Source organism: Tamandua tetradactyla, chromosome 4 (genome assembly GCF_023851605.1).
Source record: "Tamandua tetradactyla isolate mTamTet1 chromosome 4, mTamTet1.pri, whole genome shotgun sequence".
Classification (NCBI taxonomy): domain Eukaryota; kingdom Metazoa; phylum Chordata; class Mammalia; order Pilosa; family Myrmecophagidae; genus Tamandua; species Tamandua tetradactyla.
Genome location: NC_135330.1, coordinates 191,535,950 through 191,556,038, shown reverse-complemented (window position 1 = coordinate 191,556,038; position 20,089 = coordinate 191,535,950). Strand labels below are relative to the sequence as shown.

Here is a 20,089-nt window from a genome sequence, read left to right as displayed (position 1 = left end):
ATGAATATGCAACTATGTGATGATATTAAGAATTACTGATTATATATGTAAAAAAAAAAGCTACTGAAAACAATTAAAGGGCTATATTAACTGGGCAAATGCTGAATCAAAAAAAAAGATACATAAGAAGCTCTTGATATCCTTGCTGGTTCCTTCCCCTGCCCCTCCTCAATATGGGTGGATCAGCTTGTGTTCCCATTATGGGTCCCTGGTATCCCATTATCCCTGTGCATACTGGGAAACATGTATGTCAGCGCCACTCCAGAGGGCTGAAGTCTGAGAGACTGAGTTGGGGAACTTGTCTATGGCCTACCTTTGCTGAATTTGTTCTAAGGATAGAAGGGGCTTGCAGATGGCTGGCACAGAGTGGGAAACAAGTTACAGCAGCCTGGGGTAAATGATTATCTATATTAAGTCACTCAAGAGAGCACCCAAGAGAGAATAAAAGTCTACTGTATAGAGAATAGAGGGAATATTAACTCTAAGTACTGTAAACCATAAATGGGAAACTCCTAAAGCCTCTAGCAAACAAAAGCTCAGGAAAAGCAGCAGGCTCCACAGCTCCACCCAGGCTCAGGTACCTCAGAGGACCCAGCACTTTGCATTTGCCTTTTCTTGATAGGAGGGTTAACCTCTGAAAGAGACCATTAGCCAAGGTAAAGTCAATTTGAAAAAAAGTGAAAGGTACTTTTTCTCCTCTGGTTTGTTTGTTTTGATTAGCTCCTGGCATTCAAGAAAATCTCTGTCCTATCACTAGCTGGAAAAAAAGTTAAGGAAAGGAGAGCTCAGGGACTAGTCCTAGAAATAACACTTTAAATATTAAAATGTACAGTATATAACAAAAAATCACAAGAAAACCAAAGAAACAGGAAATGATGGCCCATCCAAAGGAACAAGAAGCCATAGAGAAAGAGGACTAGACTTAAGACTTACCAGACAGGGCCTTTAAAAGAAATCATCCTCAATACGCTCAAGGAGATAGAAGAAAGCATGGAGAAAGAACTAAATGATATGAAAAAAAACAATAAATGAACAATTTGTGACTCTATGAAATTCTCAATAGGACCCAAACAAAAATATTGGAACTGAAGAACACAATAGATGAAATAAAAATTCCCTTGATGGTTTCAACAGCAGAATGGAGGTGGCAGAAGTGATGTTAAAGACAAGACAAATGAAATGATTCCAGCTGAGAAACAGAAAGAAAAAGAATAAAAAAGAATGAACAGAACCTAAGAGACCTGTGGGAGATCACCAAGTATACCAATATATGCACTGGGAATCACAGTAGAAGAAAGAGAAAAAGGGGGCTGAAGAAATATTCAAACAAATAATGGCAGAAAACTATTTTGCAGATGACATGATCCTCCTATATACAGGAAATCCTGAAAAATTCACAACAAAGCTACAAGAAATAAATGAATTCAGCAAAACAGCAGGAGGTCAACACAAAAATCAGTAGTGTTTCTATACACAAGTATTGAATAATCTGAAGAAGAAATTAAGAAAAACATTCCATTTACAATAGCAACTAAAAGAATAAAATATCTAGGAACTAATTTAACCAAGAATGTAAAGGACTTTTACATAGAAAACTATAAAACACTGTTAAAAGAAATCAAGGAAGACCTAATAAATGGAAGCACATTGTGTGTTCATTCACTAGAAGTTAAAATATTATTAAGATTATCAATTTTACCCAAAGCAATTTTTAGATTCAACATAATCCCAATCAAAATCCAACAACTTTCTTGGAAAAGCCAATCATCAAATTTATATAGGAGGGTAAGGGAACCCAAACAAGCAAAGCCATCTTGAAAAAGACCAAAGTTGAAGAACTTACATTTCCCTCTTTTAAAATCTATCAAAAACCCCCAATAATCTAAACTGCATGATACCAACAAAGGGCAGACGTAATAAAATTTAATAGAGAAATCAACTCTCACATTTACGGCTGTGCCAGTTAGGAAGTATTATGTACCACAGAAAAGCGATGTTTTAATCCTGATCCAATCATGTGGGAGCAGCCACTTCTTTTAATCCCTATCCAGCACTGTAGGTTGAAAACTTGATTTGATTATATCCATGGAGATGTGGTATGCCCAATTGTGGGTATTAACTTTTGAATAGATGAAGATGTGACTCCACCCGATCCAGGTGGGTCTTGATTACTTTACTGGAATCCTTTAAAAGAGGAAACATTTTGGAGAAACCTCAGAAATGGTAGAATCCAGAAAAATGACAGAAGTCTCAGAGCTGATTTCACAGCAAAGCTGACTTCACAGCAGAGCCGACACAGATGCAGACACATGGAGAACAGACACAATGTTTGGAGATGCTTGGAACCCAGCAGATGTCACCAAGAGATATTAAGCAAGTCCGAAAGAACATGGAGAGGCAGATACCAGTCACATGACTACCCAACTGACAAAGGTGTTCTTAATCCATGGACCGTCCTTGAATTAAGGTAATTTGGTGCCTTAATTTGGGTGTTTTCACTGTCTCAGAATGTAAACTTGTAACTTATTACATCCTCCTTTTTAAAAGCCATCTCAATTCTGGTATATCACATTCTGGCAGCTTAGTAACTAACACAGTGGCCAACTGATTTTTGACAAGGGGGTCAAGTCCACTTAATGGGGAAAGAATAGTCTCTTTAACAAATGATGTTAGAAAAAATGGATTTCCATTTGTGAAAAAATGAGGATGGACCCCCTACCTCACACTATATACAAAAATCAACTCATAATGAGTAAAAAACATAAATATAAGAACAAGAACTATAAACACCTAGAAAATAACACTGGAAGCATTTTTAAGACCTTGTATTAGGCAATGGTATCTTAGACCAAAGTCATAAGCAACAAAAGAAAAAAATAAAATCTCATTAAAATTAACAATTTTTGTGCAAAAGACTTTATCATGAAAGTAAAAACACAACTTACAATGGGAGAAAATAGTTGGAAACCACATATTCAGAAAGTGTTTAATATCCAGAATATATAAAGAAATCCTACAATGTAACAACAAAAAGACAATCCAATTTTAAAATGGGCAAAAAGCTAGACATCTTCCCAAAGAAAATATACAAATGGCTAAAAATCACATGAAAAGATGCCCAACCATTATTAGCTATAGGAAATGCAAATCAAAACAACCATGAGGTTTAACACACAAGTATGACTACTAAATAATTATACTGATATTTCTTTTAGTCACCAGTATCTTAGAGCAGGTAGAAGTAAAACCCTGAAACTGTGGAACTGTAACCCATGCTAAACTGTGAAATATGCTCTATAATCAATTGTTGTGATGTGCTTTGAAATTTATTGCTTTTTTGTATATATATTATTTTTCACACAAAAAAAGAAAAAGCAAGTCGATTATGATGATAAAAAAAATATGTATTCCTTCGAGTCTCCAATGTTCTGGAGCAGCTAGAAGGAAAAATCTGAGATGATGGTACAGTTGCCCAGGACAAACTCTGGGATCTGTCTTATAACTACTTGTGTAAGAGTGGTTTGAAAATGACTGTTTTTTTCTTTCTTTGCTTTGAATATATATTATATAATACAAATTAAAAAGTTTTTTTTTAAAAAAAGGTAGACAGAAAATGTTACTGCAGCAAAAAATAACACGTAAAAAAAAACTACCATAAAGATACCATTTCACACCCACTAGAATGGCTACTATTAAAAAATTGGAAAATTGCAAGTATTGCAGAAGATGTAGAGAAATAGGAACACTCACTCAATGTCAATGGAAATGTAAAATGGTGAAACCACTGAGGAAGACAGTTTGGTTGTTCTTCAGAAAGATAAACATAGAACTCCATATAACCCAGAAATCCCATTACTAGGTTAGGTATATACACAAAATAATTGAAAGCAGGGATGCAAGCTGATATCTGCACACTGATATTCACTGCAGCATTATTCACAATCGCCAAAAGATGGAAGCAACCCATGTGTCCACCATCAGATAAATATGTAAATAACCTGTGGTCTATAAGTATAATGCAATATTATTTAGGCATAAAAAAGAATGAAGTTCTGATACATGGATAAGCCACGAAGACATCATGCTAAGTGAAATAAGCCAGACACAAAAGGACAAATATTGCATAATCTCACTGATATGAAATAATTAGAATAAGTAAATCCATAGTTTTTTTTATTAAAGAAAAAAAAGAAATTACCCCAACATTTAGAAATCATTCCATTCTACATATGCAATGAGTAATTCTTAATATCATCACATAGATGCATGATCATCATTTCTTAGTACATTTGCATCGACTTAGAAGAACTAGCAAAACAACAGAAAAAGATACAGAATGTTAATATACAGAAAAAAGATAAAAATAATAATAATAGTACAAAAAAATAATAAAAGGACAAAAAAACAAACAGACAGACAAAAAAAAAAAAGACCTATAGTTCAGATGCAGCTTCATTCAGTGTTTTAACATGCCTACTTTACAATTAGGTATTATTGTGCTGTCCATTTTTGAGTTTTTGTATCTAGTCCTGTTGCACAGTCTGTATCCCTTCAGCTCCAATCACTCATTATCTTACCCTGTTTCTAACTTCTGCTGGACTCTGTTACCAATGACATATTCCAAGTGTATTCTCAAATGTCGGTTCACATCAGTGGGACCATACAGTATTTGTACTTTAGTTTTTGGCTAGACTCACTCAGCATAATGTTCTCTAGGTACATCCATGTTATTACATTCTTCATAAGTTTATTCTGTCTTAAAGCTGCATAATATTCGATCGTATGTATATACCACAGTTTGTTTAGCCACTCGTCTGTTGATGGACATATTGGCTGTTTCCATCTCTTTGCAATTGTAAATAACGCTGCTATAAACATTGGTGTGCAAATGTCCGTTGTGTCTTTGCCCTTAAGTCCTTGGAGTAGATACCCAGCAATGGTATTGCTGGGTCGTATGGCAATTCTATATTCAGTTTTTTGAGGAACCGCCAAACTGCCCTCCACAGTGGTTGCACCATTTGACATTGCCACCAACAGTGGATAAGTGTGCCTCTTTCTCCGCATCCTCTCCAGCACTTGTCATTTTCTGTTTTGTTGATAATGGCCATTCTGGTGGGTGTGAGATGATATCTCATTGTGGTTTTGATTTGCATTTCTCTAATGGCCAGGGACATTGAGCATCTCTTCATGTGCCTCTTGGCCATTTGTATTTCCTCTTCTGAGAGGTGTCTGTTCAAGTCTTTTTCCCATTTTGTAATTGCGTTGGCTGTCTTTTTGTTGTTGAGTTGGAAAATCTCTTTATAAATTCTGGATACTAGACCTTTATCTGATATGTCATTTCCAAATATTGTCTCCCATTGTGTAGGCTGTCTTTCTACTTTCTTGATGAAGTTCTTTGATGCACAAAAGTGTTTAATTTTGAGGAGCTCCCATTTATTTATTTCATTCTTCAGTGCTCTTGCTTTAGGTTTAAGGTCCATAAAACCGCCTCCAATTGTAAGTTTCATAAGATATTTCCTCTGTTTTATGGTCTTAGACCTAATGTTTAGATCTTTGATCCATTTTGAGTAAACGTTTGTATAGGGTGTGAGATAAGGGTCTTCTTTCATTCTTTTGCATATGAATATCCAGTTCTCTAGGCATCATTTATTGAAGAGGCTGTTCTGTCCCAGGTGAGTTGGCTTGACTGCCTTATCAAAGATCAAATGTCCATAGATGAGAGGGTCTATATCTGAGCACTCTATTCGATTCCATTGGTTGATATATCTATCTTTATGCCAATACCATGCTGTTTTGACCACTGTGGCTTCAAATATGTCTTAAAGTCAGGCAGCGCGAGACCTCCAGTTTCATTTTTTTCCTCAAGATGTTTTTAGCAATTCGGGGCACCCTGCCCTTCCAGATTTTTGCTTATTGGTTTTTCTATTTCTGAAAAATAAGTTGTTGGGATTTTGATTGGTATTGCATTGAATCTGTAGATCAATTTAGGTAGGATTGACATCTTAACTATATTTAGTCTTCCAATCCATGAACACGGTATGCCCTTCCATCTATTTAGGTCTTCTGTGATTTAACAGTTTTTTGTAGTTTTCTTTATATAGGTTTTTTGTCTCTTTAGTTAAATTTATTCCTAGGTATTTTATTCTTTTAGTTGCAATTGTTAATGGGATTCGTTTCTTGATTTCCCCCTCAGCTTGTTCATTACTAGTGTATAGAAATGCTACAGATTTTTGAATGTTGATCTTGTAACCTGCTACATTGCTGTACTCATTTATTAGCTCTAGTAGTTTTGTTGTGGAATTTTTCCGGGTTTTCGATGTATAGTATCATATCGTCTGCAAACAGTGATAGTTTTACTTCTTCCTTTCCAATTTTGATGCCTTGTATTTCTTTTTCTTGCCTAATTGCTCTCGCTAGAACCTCCAACACAATGTTGAATAATAGTGGTGATAATGGACATCCTTGTCTTGTTCCTGATCTTAGGGGGAAAGTTTTCAATTTTTCCCCATTGAGGATGATATTCGCTGTGGGTTTTTCATATATTCCCTCTATCATTTCAAGGAAGTTCCCTTGTATTCCTATCTTTTGAAGCATTTTCAACAGGAAAGGATGTTGAATCTTGTCAAATGCCTTCTCTGCATCAATTGAGATGATCATGTGATTTTTCTGCTTTGATTTGTTGATATGGTGTATTACATTAATTGATTTTCTTATGTTGAACCATCCTTGCATACCTGGGATGAATCCTACTTGGTCATGATGTATAATTCTTTTAATGTGTTGTTGGATTCGATTTGCTAGAATTTTTTTGAGGATTTTTGCATCTATATTCATTAGAGAGATTGGTCTGTAGTTTTCTTTTTTGTAATATCTTTGCCTGGTTTTGGTATGAGGGTGATGTTGGCTTCATAGAATGAATTAGGTAGTTTTCCCTTCACTTCGATTTTTTTGAAGAGTTTGAGGAGAGTAGGTACTAATTCTTTCTGGAATGTTTGATAGAATTCACATGTGAAGCCGTCTGGTCCTGGACTTTTCTTTTTAGGAAGCTTTTGAATGACTGATTCAATTTCTTTACTTGTGATTGGTTTGTTAAGGCCATCTATTTCCTCTTGAGTCAAAGTTGGTTGTTCATGTCTTTCCAGGAACCTGTCCATTTCATCTAAACTGTTGTATTTATTAGCGTAAAGTTGTTCATAGTATCCTGTTATTACCTCCTTTATTTCTGTGAGGTCAGTAGTTATGTCTCCTCTTCCATTTCTGATCTTATTTATTTGCATCCTCTCTCTTCTTCTTTTTGCCAGTCTTGCTAAGCGCCCATCAATCTTGTTGATTTTCTCATAGAACCAACTTCTGGTCTTATTGATATTCTCTATTGTTTTCATGTTCTCAATTTCATTTATTTCTGCTCTGATCCTTGTTATTTCTTTCCTTTTGCTTGCTTTGGGATTCGTTTGCTGTTCTTTCTCCAGTTCTTCCAAGTGGACAGTTAATTCCTGCATTTTTGCCTTTTCTTCTTTTCTGACATAGGCATTTAGGGCAATAAATTTACCTCTTAGCACTGCCTTTGCTGCGTCCCATAGGTTTTGATATGTTGTGTTTTCGTTTTCATTCGCCTCGAGGTATTTACCAAATTCTCTTGCAATTTCTCTTTGACCCACTCATTGTTTAAGAGTGTGTTGTTGAGCCTCCACGTACTTGTGAATTTTCTGGCACTCCGCCTATTATTGATTTCCAACTTCATTCCTTTATGACCCGAGAAAGTGTTGTGTATGATTTCAATCTTTTTAAATTTGTTAAGACTTGCTTTGTGACCCAGCATATGGTCTATCTTTGAGAATGATCCATGAGCACTTGAGAAAAAGGTGTATCCTGCTGTTGTGGGATGTAATGTCCTATAAATGTCTGTTAAGTCTAGCTCTTTTATCGTACTATTCAGATTCTCTATTTCTTTATTGATCCTCTGTCTAGATGTTCTGTCCATTGATGAGAGTGGTGAATTGAAGTCTCCAACTATTATGGTATATGTGTCTATTTTCCTTTTCAGTGTTTGCAGTGTATTACTCACGTATTTAGGGGCATTCCGGTTTGGTGCATAAATATTTATGTTTCTTATGCCTTCTTGTTTAATTGTTCCTTTTATTAGTAGATAGTGTCCTTCTTTGTCTCTTTTAATTGTTTTACTTTTGAAGCCTAATTTGTTGGATATTAGTATAGCTACTCCTGCTGTTTTCTGGTTGTTATTTGCATGAGATATCTTTTCCCAACCTTTCACTTTCAACCTATGTTTATCTTTGGATCTAAGATGTGTTTCCTGTAGACATCGTATAGAAGGATCCTGTTTGTTATTCCATTCTGCCAGTCTATGTCTTTTGATTGGGCAGTTCAGTCTATTAACATTTAGTGTTATTACTGTTTGGATAATATTTTCCTCTTCCATTTTGCCTTTTGTATTATGTACATCATATCTGATTTTCCTTCTTTCTACACTCTTCTCCATACCTCTCTCTTCTGTCTTTTCGTATCTGACTCTAGTGCTCCCTTTAGTATTTCTTGCAGAGCTGGTCTCTTGGTCACAAATTCTCTCAGTGACTTTTTGTCTGAGAATGTTTTAATTTCTCCCTCATTTTTGAAGGACAATTTTGCTGGATATAGGAGTCTTGGTTGGCAGTTTTTCTCATTTAGTAATTTAAATATATCATCCCCCTGTCTTCTAGCTTCCATGGTTTCTGCTGAGAAATCTACACATAGTCTTATTGGGTTTCCCTTGTATGTGATGGATTGTTTTTCTCTTGCTGCTTTCAAGATCCTCTCTTTCTCTTTGACCTCTGTCATTCTAACTAGTAAGTGTCTTGGAGAACGCATATTTGGGTCTATTCTCTTTGGGGTGCGCTGCACTTCTTGGATCTGTAATTTTAGGTCTTTCATAAGAGTTGGGAAATTTTCAGTGATAATTTCTTCCATTAGTTTTTCTCCTCCTTTTCCCTTCTCTTCTCCTTCTGAGACACCCAGAACACATATATTTGTGTGGTTCAAATTGTCCTTCAGTTCCCTGATCCCCTCTTCAAATTTTTCCATTCTTTTCCAGATCGTTTCTGTTTCTTTTTGGAATTCAGATGTTCCATCCTCCAAATCACTAATTCTATCTTCTGTCTCTTTAAATCTATCATTGTAGGTATCCATTGTTTTTTCCATCTTTTCTACTTTATCCTTCACTTCCATAAGTTCTGTGATTTGTTTTTTCAGTTTTTCTCTTTCTTCTTTTTGTTCAGCCCATGTCTTCTTCATGTCCTCCCTCAATTTATCGATTTCGTTTTTGAGGAGGTTTTCCATTTCTGTTCGTATATTCAGCATTAGTTGTCTCAGCTCCTGTATCTCATTTGAACTATTGGTTTGTTCTTTTGACTGGGCCATATTTTCAATTTTCTGAGCGTGATCCGTTATCTTCTGCTGGCGTCTGGGCATTTAGTCAGATTTCCCTGGGTGTTGGACCCAACAGGTTGAAAGATTTTTCTGTGAAATCTCTGGGTTCTGTTTTTCTTATCCTGCCCAGTAGGTGGCGCTCGTGGCACACGTTTGTCTGCGGGTCCCACCAGTAAATGGTGCTGTGGGTCCTTTAACTTTGGAAAACTCTCGCCATGGGGGAGGTTCGCCAGCCGAGGCGGCTTGGAAGAGTGCCAGCTGGCCCAGGGATCCGAACGCGGGGAGGGTCGCCGGCCGCCGCAGCCCGGCAGAGCGCCCGTCCGAATCTCCTAGTCGGCCCGGTGCGCCAAGCGTGGCGGGAGGGCGCCAGCCGCCGCTGCCCTGGAGAGTGCACCGTTCCCAGCCAGACCGGGAAGTCACGTGTTTGGAAGGGACCCCGGTCACCGTTTTCCGCAGCCTGGGGATCTCCGATCCAATTCTCCCAGTTTGTCCGGGGGGCCATGCGTGGGGGGGGCGCCAGCCGCCGCAGCTTGAGGGGACCGCCTGTCTAATTGTCCCAGCTGGCCTGAGAAGGAGGAAGGGAGGGATTCCGGCCGCTTGCCGCCCCGGTCTGGGGAAGCCCGCGCCCCTTGGCGATCTCACCGGAGCGGGTTCTCTCAGCCAGTCAGCCGTTCCAGGATGGGGTACGCTGTCTTTTTGATCTCTGTCGTGGCTCCGGGAGCTGTTCTGTATTGTTTCTACTCCCCTAGTAGCTGTTCTGGAGGAGGAACTAAGATCCGCGTGTCTTACTAAGCCGCCATCTTCTCCGGAAGTCCCTCCATAGGGTTTTAAACTAGAAAATAGCTTATCATGGGCTGGCATGAGGGTAGGGAATGGAGAGTTAATGTTTAAATTGTACAGAGTTTCTACTTGGGTTGATGGAACAGTTTCGCTAATGGTGGTGTGCCACTGTGAACGTGACTGACAGCACAGAGTTGTATGTTCTATTGTGGTCAAGAGGAGACATTTTCTGTTACATATATGTGTGGTAGTTAGATTCATTTGTCAATTTGTCCCGGTGAAGGCACCTAGTTCTGTTGCTATGGACATGAGCCAATGGTATGTGAACCTCACCTGTTGCTGATTACATCTGCAGTCGGCTAGGAGGTGTGCCTGCTGCAATAAATGCTGTTTGATGGCAACGGAGCATAGCCCAAGCAATTCAGCCCATGCCTTTGGAGATGCAGAAAGAAATCACCCCGGGGATAATTGTTGGAACCCAGAGGCCTGGTGAGAAGGCCAGCAGAGATCACCCTGTGCCTTCCCATATAAGAAAGAACCTCAGTTGAAAGTTAGCAGCCTTTCCTCTGAAGAACTAACAAAATGAATTCTCTTTTTATTAAAAGCCAATCCATCTCTGGTGTGTTGCATTCCGGCAGCTAGCAAACTAAAACACTATGTTACTAAAATAAAAAGAAAATAACATAGAACTAAACAGCACAGTAAACCTTTAAAACCATGGATGATAGTTATTAGTACAATCATAAAAACATTCCTTCTTGAATTGTACCAACTGTATCACACTATTCCAAGGTGTTAATATGAGGGCGGTAGATGAGAACTCTATTTTATGTAGGATTTTTCTGTAAACATACAACTTCTCTAACTAAAAAATATTTTCACTGTAAAAAAAAAATACTCATTATGAAAAAAAAGAAAACTTGGGGTGGACCACAGTGGCTCAGCAGGCAGAGCTCTTGCCTGTCATTCCAGAGACTCAGGTTTGATTCCCGGTGCCTGCCCACGCGAAAAAAAAAAAAAAAAAACTTGGACAATAAAGGAAAACATATTTAAGAGAAAAAAGCATTAAGAACATCTGTACTTTATTTAAAGTACATTAAGTCTGAATGATTTCTGAAAGACTTGAAGTAATAACAGTTGGTAACACAAAAATAAAATGAAATTGGGATCAAAATAAGTTTACTAGACACTTTCATGTTCAGGGTATTGATCTAACCAGATGATTAATGCAGGAATATAACAAATCCTATTATATCTACTTTTTGAGGATAACATCCTAGACTTCGGTCCTCTGAAGACAGTAAGAGTGATGGGGGGGTGGTAAACAGACTCATCCACTCATCTCAGCACCTACTTCCTACTATTTAAAAATGGTCAAATCACTCTATGACAATTTCTTACTTCTCAATAAACTAAAAGAAAATTCAATCTGCCACTAGTACTCTCTCCCATCCCACATATTTAAATGTTTTATACCTCATAAAAGTAAACAATCTAAGTGCAAAGGCAGTTCAGTGGCAGAATTCTCGCCTGCCATGTGGGAGACCTGGGTTCGATTCTCTGCCTGAACACTTCCCTAAAACAAACAAGCAAGCAAACAAAAGAAAAAACAAAAACTAAACAAACGGTGCTGCAATAATGAGATACTCACATGGAAAAAGCATGGCAGGTGAGAATTCTATCACTGAACAACCCTTGCACCCTTAGTTATGTGTAAATTTGAAAGCAGATCATAAATATCTGTCTTTGCATGCTGGGATACATTGGCTACCATGGAGGAAAGGTATATAACTGTTTGACTACGGAATGAATTTTAGCGTTTCTGAAGATTAAACCGGTTTGGTCACAATGTGTTAGAGATGTCAACTGAACAGACTGACCTGCTTTGGTATAAATATCTTTTGTATTTTTAATGATCCTACTATTTCCAAATAAAGAAAGAATACAAAAGTTCAAAAAGACGGCTTTAAAATGCATATTCTTGTCTTTGTCATATTTTAATCATTTTTAATAAAAATTCTTTATTTTAAAAAATAAAGTTCTTAATAATGACTACTCTTGTTATATTTTCAAATATTGCCTGTATTTATTTTATATCTTTGGATATAACAACTTATGTTTACATATTATATCATCTAAAACTCTTTTTGGTTTTACCTTTTGTGAATTTAGGTCCCAAATTCAGAATAATAAAACCGTTAGAATGTCTTCTACACCTAAAATATCTTCAGATTTCCTGGAGAGGCCACCAGCTAACACAAAGATTTGCTCTTTCACATTAAAAAAGAAAGGACAACAGAAATAATTAGGTATGTTTGACATTATTCACATTTTAATTCAAAACTACTGCAAAAACTCTTTTTGTTTCCAAACAGATTTTTGTGACAAGTAAAAAAGAGAAGTTCAGTCTTTACAGATTAATCATATGTAAATAACTTATATTACTACACACAGGTTTCAATGATTATGTACTTTTCAGATTGAGAAGAGGCAGACTCGCTCATACAAAACCTGGTACAGTTTGGTCAAATTAATTTCTGTTTCTAGGTTTTAACAACCTTGTCAATCAAGGTCAATGATAGAATATTTTTATGCTATAAATCACAAGTCTGTCAAAGTTCTCACTTTCTTAATATGTTCTAATTTCCTGGGTAATCACTGACTGAATTCTTTTAAAGTAACTGTGCATTATATGCCAACAGATGACCCATTCTCTGCCAATCTAATAATTCCGGTTAATGAAATGAATTTTATAGAGCTGTTCAATCTTATCACTGATGTATACAACTGTCTTCCCTTGCTAGCTTAGCTATTTAATCAGCTCTATATGATATCAGATTAGTTGACTGGCTGTTTTCAAAATATCATTAGAGAAAAACCACAATTGAACTTCCATTCAAATGACCTTCCAATCAAGGTTATAAGCTAGATCATCAGACCCAAAGATGATCACATTCACACGTTTTATTTTCCAAGCTTTCCTCCCCTTTCTCCTGGTTTAAATTTCTGAATTGTTAATAGACACTGCTACCTCTTAACAATACCCACAAGATGTTTACTCATAATATTGTATAAGTCCAATATCAGGCTACAACTTGCTAATAATTTCACTAAAATATGAATTCAAAACAAGTATATAGCTTGTAGCCACTTCCTCAATTCACTCTAGTTCCTGGCCAAACACACTCAATTACTAAGCAACTCTTTAAATAGTAAACTAAGAATAGTAAACAGGACAGTCCGCCCCTATGATGTCACAGCTAGGAAGGTTTCTGGCCACCAAAACCACACTGGGGGACCTTGGCTCTTGGTTTAGGAGTGCATTACAAACTCTGTTAATAACCTCTTAGCATCTTTCAGTGTGACTGCTCAAATTGTGATCTCCAGAGTCATAAAAGTTCCTGCACCACCATCTTCACTTCAGATGATTCAACAGCTAATCATATAACAACAACAAAAATGTATATATAAAGAACTGACTTTAGTCCAACAACAAATGAGGGCCTTCAAACCTTCTTCTGATTAATGTAATTCTGGCAATGGCGTAGATCTAAATTTCACAGAATATAACGTCCCGAAATGTCCCAAAAAAGGACTGAGAAAATTAAAATAAGCTCTACTGATAATCAGACTGTGACAGGTGTAACAGACAATGACAAGGCTAACAAGACATGAAGTTTTGCCCAAGATCATACCAAAGATGAAAAATGACTAAAATACTCCTTTTTTGAGTAACTATTGTTTGACAATAAGTCCCCAGCTATGTTTCACTCTTCTTACTCCTGAACAAAGTGCTGGATACCAATTACTAAAATGACCCCCCTTCATGACAATATCCAATCCAGAGTTGGTCTCCACCTCCCTTAGTCTTAGAATCTTTCAGCCTAAATCCAAGTCCTTTAAAAAAAAACCTTCCTCACTTCCACTTACTGAGACATCACAAGCTTCCTCAGGTATGCACTCTCTCTTTCTATAGCAAGTTAAACTTTGACTATGGTTGCATTCCTGGTATTCTTTACAGTGGGCTTTATCATTTATCATACCCAATTACTTTACACTAAAGTTACAATGCAGTAGAGCAAACTAAAACATTTCCTTTCATTTATATCAGGTAAACCCTGAGAGAGCACATCTTTAGCTAGACATGTTATCTTTTCCTTCAAGTCCCTTGTCACATTAACATGTTCTGCTCTTTTGATCATTTTGACAAATGAAATTCAAAACCTTTTGGTTAATGACATATTTTTGGTTAACGACAATTTAAAAGATTATTAAACTATTAATTCTAGATTTAAGGGAATTTCCTGGTAATTTGAGGGGAGTTTCTGTACTTGGTACTATTATTGTACCGGTGATATGGCAATAAATGAGACAGATCAACAGGGATTACTTTCAAGTTTCTTGGCAGCTCTGGATGCCCAGCTCCAAGAAATTACAATGCCTCCTGTAAACCTAGCAATGAAGACTTCTTGTCTGTATTATCTCAAGGAATTCAAGCCAAGTTTCTTAGCTCACAAGCTTCAAACTCATCTTTACCTTGTTTGGAGAAACAGTTACGTAACACTTAGAAAAATATTTGTCTTGAAGGTTAGAAAGAACTCTTTTTTCCCTTTTTGTTCAGTTACAAGATTACACAAACATTATATCAGATATCACTAGAATGTAGGGGTTTTCCATCGAAGTAAACCACTTATCAATCAACCTTTCTTAAACAGGCTTTCTAAAGTGCCACTTTTCTGAACTCTATTAAAAATAAAATTATATTTATAGCATAATTTGACACTGGTCATTTATAATAATTATTTTCTCCTTAACATTCATGCCAAAAGAAATGGGCAACACTAAAACCAAAACCCAATGCATAATATTTTTATCCTAAATGGTTAGCCTTTCCTGCTATCATACATTACCTAATTTATTTCTACTTGGCCCCAAACACTTTTTTCTAAAAAGTACTGTGTTATAGTCAGACATATGAGCGTACCTGAACATTTCCTAAGTGTTCATGTGTTATATACTCCAAGTGTTATTGTGAATAAGTCCTCAAGAGTGAGGTGCTATAAAGACATCCTAAAAATGTCTTTTGCCCCTTAATCCACCTTTTAAAATGTCTACCTTTCTAGCAATATAGCCACCAAATCAAAATTACTTTCTAGCCCATCAATACTCAATAATCAAAAACGTTATGAATGTTCATTGTTTAAAGAATATACAGGATGACAGCTGAAGTCAGTACAGCTTTGCCTCACATATGGAGCATGTGAGTGGTTCATTAGTAACATAATATTAAGCCTGAATTTATAGACAAAACTCTAGTAAAAAAGTTTCTCTATTTAAAGAAATTAATATACACCTATATTCTCTCCATCTTGCATTCTATTCTCACTGTTTCCAGTATCTTTTAAGACTAATATTTAACATTACTTTAACGGCTCTTATTTATACCGACGGGGATATAGAGGAATGGTAATTCTCATGTACTGTTATTAAGTGTATAAACTGTACAAACATTTCAGAGAACAATCTAGAATAATGAAATTAAATAAGTATATTTCCTACCACAAGCAATTCACTTTCTGATTATCAGGCAGGAAAGTTTCACATAGCTGCAAAAAGCGACATACTGGTGGAAGCAAATATAGACATACTAGGAGCACATCACTGGAAATGTATAAAATGTGGGAATACCTGGTCAAAGGAATGAATCAGGTATATACCAAGGTAAGTAGAAAATGGAATAAGATTTATACCCACTGAGCTCTTCATCTAAAATTTAAAACCACATAGAAAAACAGTATTTTCATGGAAACAAGTATATAAATAAAGATGTTTGGGCTAGAAAGACATATAATAAATGAAAATGGGGGCCTATCATAATGGAAGAAGGGAATGGGACAGAGGTGAGAGAATGAAAAATAAAGAAAAAAAGAAAGAAAAAGTAGGACCTTCCACAGATTGACAACGATAGTTAGTGCCATGTATTGAATTATGTTTTTAACTAAATTCTATGTACCTATCGGACAAAAAAACAAAGAACCAGTTAAATTGAACTACCACTATTCAAGTACAAAAATAGAAATTCCCAAAATTCTGGAAGAAAAAAATTACAGTGGGAAGAGATTTAAATTGGACAAAGGACAAATATATAATTTATCAAAATGTCAACTGAATAACATAGATATTTGACAATGCTAAGCACAGGAACATTAACAAGACCTGATTAGACTAGACTTTCAGAAAGCAGTGTACATTGGAAGGATCAAGACTGGAGGCAAGAAGACTAATTAGGAAGTTATTGTCAATAACCCAAAAGGCTAATAATAAGTCCCAAAACTATAAATTTTTTTCAATCTATTAAATTTATTTTCACATTTGTTCCCCGTTATTTATTTTTAATCCATATGTTTTACTCGTCTGTTGATAAGGTACATAAGAGAAGCATCAGACATAAGGTTTTCATAAGCACACAGTCACACTGCGAAAGCTATATCATTATACAATCATCTTCAAGAAACATGGCTACTGCAACACAGCTCTACATTTTCAGGCAGTTTCCTCCAGCCTTTCCATTACACCTTAACTAAAAAGTGATATCTATATAATGTGTAAGAATAACCTCCAGGATAACCTTGCAACTCTGTTTGGAATCTCTCAGCCATTGACACTTTATTTTGTCTCATTTCACTCTTTCCCCTTTTGGTCAAGAAGGTTTTTCAATCTCTTAATGCTGAGTCTCAACTCATTCTAGGATTTCTGTCCTATGTTGCCAGGAAGAGCCACACCCCTGGGAATCATGTCCCACGTAGACAGGGCGAGGGCAGTGAGTTTGCTTGTCATGTTGGCTGAGAGAGAGAGGCCACATCTGGGCAACAAAAGAGGTTCTCTGGGGGTGTCTCTTAGGCCTAATTTTAAATAGGCTTAGCCTATCCTTTGCTGGGTTAAGTTTCATATGAACAAAAACCAAGATTGGAGGCTCAGCCTATTGCTTTGGTTGTCCCCACTGCTTGTGAGAATATCAGGAATTCTCCACTTGGGGAAGCTGAATTTTCCCCCTTTCTCACCATTCCCCCAAGGGACCTTTGTAAACACTTTTTTATTCATTGCTCAAATCACTCTGGGATTTATCAGGGCATCACTCTGGACAAACTTACAAAACCTTATGCCCCACTCAAGATTCCATGTACTTATGGTGTTCAATTAAGCTGTCCACATAAGTTATATTAGGAAATGCACTAGTCAAAATATAAATTTTGGACCTAATAAACATTTTTTGCTTTAGTCTCACACATAGGTTAAAGTTTTAAAATATTAATTGCCATCTATTTTCAATACCCGGCAGTATTGACATTCCTTTGTTCTTCCTCATGCAAAAACATTTTTAAATTTGTACATTTAGTGACTATCATTATACACTCTAGACATTCCTAGATTATACCATCTCAGTCTTTACTGTCTATCTTTTCTTTTGATTTCATTTGTGCCCCCAGGCCTCCTCCCACTATCATTCTCACATTCAGCTTCATTCAGTGTTCTAACATTATTGTATTACAAAAACGATAAATTTGCAACTTTTAATTCATAAATAAGAATGGAATGATAAACTCCCCCTGTCTGCCTAATAATAGTCCCAGGTATAGGTACAATGCTTCACATAAGTTTAAAACTAGTATGAAGAAACCTATGTCTTTTCCCTGTTTCCTTCCACCCACTGCCCCACCCACATGATCTATATGACAACGTTGGAATTAAGTCTCTCTCTCTTCTTTTTTTCACATGGGCAGGCACCGGGAAATGAATTAAGTCTCATTTTAATTAGGTAAATATGCAACATCTTACTAGAGAGGGAAGCAGAATAAAGAAACAAGGATTTTTCAGTATAAACAGGTTATTGATTGCCCAGGGTACTGCTTTTAACTCAGACAGCCATGAGAAAAATTTTGTACATGTTTATGGAAGAAAAAAAATGTATCACTAATATAAGTAATGACATTTTCATATGAAAATTGTTGAGACTTAGAGAATCCAAAATCACACAGGTAGAAGGCAGGAAATCTAGGATTTCAACCCAGGCAGTCTGATTGCAGAAACCACATTCAACCACAATGCTAAGGTGGCTTCCTAAAGAAAGACCTCTCAAATCTTTCACTGTTAAGGAAATATTGCTACCAACTCTACTAGAAATGGCTACCATTTTTAAGTAGTCTGAGCATGACCATAGCCATAAATGGGTCATATAGGAATGAACACCCCTTCCCTAGCTATATGGAAGATAATAAAAGACTACTTTTTGTTTATCATTTAAAACAAACACATATAAAGATTCAAATTTTCCTATCAGTGCCCATCCAACCATTATTTGGCAATGCATAGGTAAAAACTATCAGAGGTTTTTCATTTAGATCTGTTAAATATTCTATGAACAAAAAGAAGACTGAGGCCTTAGAACAAAAGATTATCTAAAGTTTCAAGCTTCATTTGTGGCATGCATGGCTCTATGGTCTTTCAGTTGTATAAAATTAAAAACAGAAAAGTAGAAAAAATTTAATCATGTATAATAACTGTGATTTAATAAATTATGTATTTTGAGTGGCTTGAAGTAAAGAAAAAAGACTATAGGAAAGGGAGAAGATATCTGTGATTATCATAACCAGACTAATGCAGAATGTAAAGATAGTTTGAAAAACTAATTTCCAACCAGCTCATGAAAATAAAAAGCATAAACAAATTTAGATTCTACTGAAAAAAATCCAAATTCTTAACACTTACATGTTTGACAAAATTTGCTAGTATTAAGTGGATCTTTTATACCTTGAAAGAGATAAATACTTCTAAATGACAAATGCCATAAAAAGAATATATTTTATTAATGTGTAAAATAATCTATATCATATAATCTGTCTGCTGATATAATTTTTGAAATTAAACAGCTGTAAAATTGTTCTTGAATCAACATCTGAAGAAAAGAGCAACTGCAAGAAGATAGTTATCTGAATTTAATAAAAAGTAACTAAATTTATATGGCAACAGAGCAGGTAGGTCATGGACTACATTGATGACAAATTCTTCATATTATACATCACTGCTTTAATACTTTGACTTGCAACATTACCTTTGTTATTCTATGGATAACTTTAGCCCTCATTCCTAATATTATAAAGTAACAATATAAAAAAACACACATATTCCTGATTCATGAAAATGAGAATGTGGAAATGAGTGCCAATTCTGCAATTATAAATCTGTTTAAATTTAAGAAGTGATCTAGATTTCAAACATCCAGAAAGAAGTATAGACATCTAAGGTATTGCATCCTAATAACTCAATTCTCCAAAATGTATTTTAGCCATAGCTACAAAGTTAGCTATATTCTAAAGTTTCCTTTATTTAAGGTGAACTAAAAGTAAAATATTGATTGATGTTATTTATAGGAACTTGGAAATAAATATTCTTTGGCACGTATTTCTTAATTATATTTCTCAAAATAGACTTCTGAAGATTACTACACATAGGAAGATGTGAATAAAATATTTCCTAAGATCTACTCCAAAATAAAATCTATCATAAAATCTGGGAAAAAAGCAAATAATTTTTTTAAAATCTGGTAAATATGAAGTTAAAATAGTGGAAACCCAAGGATGTTAGAAAATTAATGCCCACAAAAGCTCTCAGAGATTTTTTTTTCCCTTAACCTAACAAATGCTGGACTACCAAAGCAGTTGAAGTGAAAGTATCAGCAGAAGTATCCAGAGGGATCTACTTCCATGCTTAGACATTCCAAACCCTACTTTACCTCCACTCCCACCCTGACAAGATTGTCAACCCTCACAAATTGCCAGATTTCTGTGGTTCACCATTTACATGGAAATGATGCTATTTTTTCTCCTTTATC

At 35.9% G+C, this 20,089-nt stretch overlaps 1 protein-coding gene across 4 annotated transcripts in view; it reads right to left on the bottom strand.

Annotated features, from left to right (window-relative positions):
• CDK8 (cyclin dependent kinase 8) overlaps positions 1-20,089 on the bottom strand; it is a 155,845-nt gene that overhangs the window by 79,071 nt on the left and 56,685 nt on the right. For 2 of the 4 annotated variants that reach the window (XM_077158892.1, XM_077158894.1), the window contains exon 2: positions 12,358-12,470. The exons of the other annotated variants lie outside the window; for them this stretch is intronic. The gene's annotated coding sequence lies outside the window, so the exon portion shown is untranslated. The remainder of the gene's footprint in view (positions 1-12,357; positions 12,471-20,089) is intronic. 4 annotated transcript variants of the gene reach the window in all.